General features: G+C 43.8%; 2 protein-coding genes across 7 annotated transcripts in view; one reads left to right on the top strand and one right to left on the bottom strand.

Moving 5' to 3' along the window:
* Positions 1–6,000, bottom strand: part of LOC139337292 (protein C19orf12 homolog) — a 344,772-nt gene that overhangs the window by 30,384 nt on the left and 308,388 nt on the right. The window lies entirely within an intron of this gene.
* The window catches only part of mical2b (microtubule associated monooxygenase, calponin and LIM domain containing 2b), a 54,445-nt gene that overhangs the window by 12,628 nt on the left and 35,817 nt on the right, over positions 1–6,000 (top strand). The window lies entirely within an intron of this gene.

The following is a 6,000-nucleotide window of genomic DNA, read 5'->3' as shown; positions in this document are numbered from 1 at the left end:
CTTCATGATCAAAGACTTTCTTCAAAGCCTTGATTTTCATGTAAAGACACAACCATGTTATCAACTTGAAGCCTGAATTATCCCTTTGAGTCTTTAGAGTCCCAACACTGCTAAACGCAAGCTACAGTGTTGGGATGTATCCAGAGTTCTTGCGCATGTCAAACTCGATCACTGTGGTAATACCATTGATTAATTCTGTATCTGAAATGATGATGTTTATGATAAAGCGGGAAGAATCACAGTGATGCAAATGTTTGCCCAAGAAAATGGCTTTGCTCTGTAACAAAGGATTCTAGACAATTGAGCAGAAAATGTGTCCACATGTGAGTAGCCCCGTCAGGAGGTTCAGTTTTGGAAGGTGCACCAGGTACGACATTGCTTTCATTATGCAGTTACCTGCGCAAAGGTGCAGCGAGTCTTTGAGACGGAGCTATAAATCACTAAGAGGACTGCCACAGACGAGGGTGTCCTAACCCACTGACTCTGAAGCTGTAGAATCTTTTCCTTTATGAGTGAATGATTTGATGAATTTCTCTTGCTGGAATGGTCACCTTTACACTTTGAGTGCAACTGTATCGTCTAAGTCAGCCATTGGGTCAGAGGTTTGATTGTTTGAGTACCCCCTGCCTGCAAATCAATGACCTATACTAGAGATAAACAAGCAGACAGCTAACTCTATCTTACTTATCAAGATAGATTGAACTATTGATATTTCTTATTCAACAGAAGTAAGTGACACTGTAACATCGTCAGGGCTTGGTCATGCATACACATTGATTAATGGATTTAGAATGAGGATATTCAGTTAGTGCACAGGCTTGCTGATGTGATGGGCCCTTTAAATGATCACTGTGTACAGACATTCAGCTGGTGGACGTGAAATTGACATGCTTGTACAACGTGAGAACAAGTCGAGAAATGGGTCCTTTGTTCATCCAGTACTGCAGCAGCTCATAAATCTTTCACGCACATTTCTGTATCCGTGGGTCGGCAGGTGCACTGAGCTAAACACTGACACTTGACCTCAACATCGAACGGGACAACATCCTTCGCACACATAAAAATATATCCTTAAATCCTGTCAGCATCCCGTTTCTTTTGAAAGGTTATTGTATTGCAGGTTGCACCTCCATTACGGACACTTGAACCTATTGAAATAGCTGACTTAATTACCAAGTCATCCATTCAGTGTTCAGAAATAGATAAACATAATATGGCTGGTCAGCGTTAATAGGCGAGCATGAGTGACAGAAATGGGAATACATGTATAGTGCACCCTGAGGTCCTGTGGAGTCGCGGTGAGGAAGCTATAAGTTGGAAAATGAGATGGTGTGTAATCACTTTCAGGGTCGTTACTGTCATGGAAGTGTTAATAATCAGACCACAGAAACTGACTGGGAGTTCACAAGCAGAGGTAGGAAAGACATTAGAGGCTGTAAGCAGTTGAAATGTAATTTGATAAGGAGGACTGAAAGGACTTGAAGTGTCATTTAAAGACATGAAAACAATTAAAATGTTGGTTTTGGAGATGATGCAAGCAATTACATTTCAGTTAAAGATATGTGTGACTGTACATGCCAGTTTAAGTGCATCTTGAAAGTGGGCTTAAATGTCTTCATTCACCTGGAAGCTGCCCAGTACAACCACAGCCTGTCACCTGCTGGCAACTGAGCAGCTCCACTGGAGACATTGGGGTTAAGGTCCTTGATCAAGGGCACCTCAGTGGTGGTAATGAAGGTCGAGTGAGCTCTTCTTTTTCACTATCCCCACCCAGATTTATCCTCCGGTCACAAGCCTGCTTCTGTCACCGTTTTCTCTCGCCCACTGCCCCAGTTTGGAAAGAGATAACAAATTAACCACTTCCTGTATCGAGACTTCCAGAATGCTCCCCAGCAGATGTGGTTATGTTACTGCACAGCTTCCAGAGGCCGTGATCTTTCCCAGAGCTTTCTAGCTCTGTGTATGTCAGTGCCCGCTTTACTGTATTTTTCTCTTGACCTGAGGGGTCAGGGGGAACAGCAGCACATCATGTCTGGTCATCAGAGCCCGAAACAAGTAGGGCAGACAATCTCTGAGCCAGTTGTAAACAAATTCCCAGAATTTCCTGGTTTCCAGCTCATTGTGTCCCATGGTTCCCTGAGATCTGACAGGATGAATAATCTGGGGCGGGTATTCCAGACTTTTTGTAGCAGAAGCAGGCTTCAGTAAATGGCTACATGCTTCTAGCCCTGGAAATCTGATGCTTTCACTGAAGCAGAGGTGATCGTAGTTTTAATGCTGCAGCTTAACGATGAAGGTGAAGTCCAGGTTTTAGTCAGTTCTTTTTTTATCTGGGCAGGACATGAAACAGCACGGAAGGTCGAAGGGGACAAAATGCAGATCCCCTTGATGTGAATCATTAAATTTTAGGGTGAAGACTGAGGATAGGGTTACGGGTTAGGTAAGGTTAGGTTAGGTTTAGGGTTAGGAACAGGCAAATAGTGGTTAGGGTTAGGGTTAGGCTCCAGGAAATGAATGTAAGTCTTTGTAATGTCCCCACAAGTGATGAAAACACAATGTGTGTGTGTGGGTGTGCGTGTGTGCGTGTGCCTGGAAGGGGTAATAGCAATTGAGAGGATATTGTTTGCTACCAAAATTGTTAGGTAGCAGGGATGTGACACCCCCTCTGGGCCCCCCAAGGACTTCTTCCAGTGTGTGTGTGTGTGTGTGTGTGTGTGTGTGTGTGTGTGTGTGTGGTGGGATTTGTGACTGGCACACTCTGAAGGGCCGGCCAGCATTAACAGAATGCACTGTCCTTTGCCGTGACGCACACGCTGTTTGCATCCACAGGTTTTCAGGTGATTTAATTTCAGGCCCTGAGCTGGACACTGAGTGTGTGATTCATGTGTATACCTGAGTGTGCGTGCAGAGCCATTTCTGTTTCTGTGTGTGTGTGAGAGAAACTGTATCCTTCTCCCAGCTCCTCCAGGACAGCAGATTCCATGGCTGTAATAGTGAGAATAATTCAGAAAGGCTTCCAGCGATCAGGATCTGACTCCTAACCTTGACAGAGACGTTATCCAGGACACGCTTAGCGTCGGCTTCAAATAACCTGCGTGTGTTGTTGCTAGAGCGTGGAATATAGAATGAATCCTTTGGTTTGTATCAAGTTAAGCATTATATTGGGACTGTAAAAGGCTTGAAGCACTGACACGGCCTCTTAAGGGGTAAGAGCTGAAAGCAGTTGACATTTTAGTGTCGAGTTTAAGCCATGAGGGCAGTTGAAATGTCAATTTCTTTGTAAACACTCAAAGTATTTAAGCCATGAAAGCATTTTAAATGTCATTTAAAGTCCGAGTGATAAAAGCAGTTGAAAAATGACAGTTGAAGTACGAGCCGTAGTTGAAGCGTGTGTACTGTAAATAGTTGAAGCAGTTGATGATTTAAATTTAGTTGGCTGGTGCATAGAGGCTGAAAGCAGGTGAAATGTCATTTGACTAGCAGGCACTGAACGCAGCAGAACTGTCAGTTAAAGTGCAAAATATGGAAAGCTGGTGACTTAATTGATAGAAGCAGTGAGCGCTCCAAAAAAGCCTGAATAGAAATACTAGACTACTAGACTTTGACAGGTTTTACAGCAACAACAAGGTCCCAAATAAAGTGACTGGTGGCCATTAAAGCCACCAGTCAGCCAGTCAGTCAATCCATTCATGGCGGAGAGGCCGTTCCTGTAGCCTTGAAAGACTCAGCCTACATGTTTGTGCATTTAACTCCCCCTCACCTAAAATTAGAAGCGCAGAGAGCCAGTACTTTCTTTCCAGCGTCATCACAAAGGAAATAATCTTCAGCATTCGGTGTTTAACTCTTGTAGCTGCGCAGAGTTCAACTAACAAAGCTGGTCACCATCTTTCCACAGCGGATGCACATCTTGGTATGAGTGCTTACATTCAGTTTGCAGTGGAGAATGTAAAAAATCCCTGATAAAGAAGATGTTATCCTGAAATATGTCTCCAGCACTCCCCTGTTCATTATGTTCCCCAAAGCTTTAGCCTAACATTACACATGCATGTGCCTTCCTCACATTAGATTCAGCAGCGTCATCCAAGAGAAACGGGCCTCTGTGAAATTTGCTGCAGCACAGCCACTCCACTTTCCTTCGGTGTACGTTTACCACAGCAGCACCTCCAGCTGTCCCCGGCACAGGGCGGCTCTGCTCTGTCCGCATCAGCTGGTGGTGGTTGACTTACGGCTGCGGCGACCTCTTCCTCCTCCGTATGCCAAAATTCCTCCTCAGGGAAGGATGCAAATCACTTTGGCTTTGACGCAAGAGGCCAGTGCTTTTGGGAGAGGGAGGACAGAAAGCTAAAAAGCACAGAAAATGTTGGTATTTCAGCTCTAAACTTCAAAACCGCCATTAGATTCCCTTGACCTTTCAAGTAAGATAAAATCTCCAAAGGAATCAGGAAATTTCTCACAGCCCAGGACCCTGGGTGATGGATTGGGGAAGTGATGCTCTCCTGATAGCGGGTGAACTTCCTCGTGTTGTCGGCTGCGAGCCTGGAACAGTTTGTACCGTGTATTTCGGGGTTGTTTCTTCTGCTTGTTGTGCCTCACCAAGTTGCATGTGATGGGACTGTGTTGTCTGCGTTCCTGCAGCTGCGGTGTTCGAGCTTCTCCCATGACTGCTCAGCTGAACCCCCCTAAGCGCACTCTCATAATCCCGTCAGGCATTCTGGAGCTGGAGGAGAAAAAAAAATATGTGTACCTTAATTAATGAGTGTCTGAACTGTGCAGGCTTGTTGTTGTTGGCTGGAGGTGCAGTCCTGTGCAGGCGTGTGTGGTCAAAGCAGTGTGTGTGTCTCTGAGCACCTCCTACAGAATGCTGACATGATACTCTGGCTATATGAGGAAGCACATTGACCCCTCTAGTTTATTTTCAGCGCGACATGCAGACATTCCTTACATTGGAATGTGACCTCTCCTTTATATGATTTCAAAGTTTTCCATCATGTTTTGTGGAGGATAATGGTCATGTGGTCTAATCAAGAGCTTGTATGGAGCTGCAAATAGATTATGTCTTACTATGAAAACGATGATATGTATGTATTTCAAAATATTTAATGTATACAACAAGTCCAAGTGGTTTCCCATTCTCAGCTTTGAGTAACAACAGTTAGAATCTACTGACACAATAACACAAACAACTGAAAAATGTAATGCAATCTGATGTAATGTAAGGTGTTAGTTAATGTATTATTTTGCTAACCGGATGAACAAAGCAGTCTCAACAAACCTTGAAGATGAAAAACGTTGTCATTTATTGCAGAGCACATTATAGACCACATTATAGTTTACTGGTGCTCCAGCATACCGTCAGTGAATTCCTTTAGTTAACTCTGTAAAATAAGATGTGGAAAACAGCAGTGTTAAAAACAGAGAAATGTGCAAGAAGCAGGTCTTAGTTTTCACCATGTCAACAACTTTTATATGCACAGGTGCGCAGCCATGAGTTCAGCAAAGTCGGGACGCTGTGTAAAACATAAATAAATAAAAACAGAATTCAGTGATTTTCAAAACCTTTTTCAATTCAATATTCCTTTATTCGTCCCGCAGGGGGAAATTCCAATTTTTGACATATATTCAATGGAACAACACAGAACAAAGACCTCATCAACTTGGACAGGACCAACTAAAGACTGGGAAAGATGTGGAATGCTCCAAAAACACCTGTTTGGATCATTCCACAGGTAAACAGGTTCAGTGGTAACAGGTGATAGGATCGTGATTGGGTCTGAAAGGGGCATCCTGGAAAGGCTCAGTCGTTCACAAGCAATGTTTCTCAATGCACAATTCCAAGGAAGATTTTGGACTAACATACGCTGCCATCCGGACGACGTATTTTTCTGTGTTAGAACGATGTGGTTTCATGGTAACAGAGTGCAGGTACTGGACTGGCCTGCCTGCAGTCCAGACCCATCTCATCAGCTTGAACAGTAAACTCTTATCTTCATACTGTATTCA

Source organism: Chaetodon trifascialis, chromosome 10 (assembly GCF_039877785.1).
Source record: "Chaetodon trifascialis isolate fChaTrf1 chromosome 10, fChaTrf1.hap1, whole genome shotgun sequence".
In the NCBI taxonomy this organism is placed as follows: domain Eukaryota; kingdom Metazoa; phylum Chordata; class Actinopteri; order Chaetodontiformes; family Chaetodontidae; genus Chaetodon; species Chaetodon trifascialis.
The sequence above is the reverse complement of the archived record's forward strand: the minus strand, read 5'-3'. Positions and strand labels throughout refer to the sequence as shown.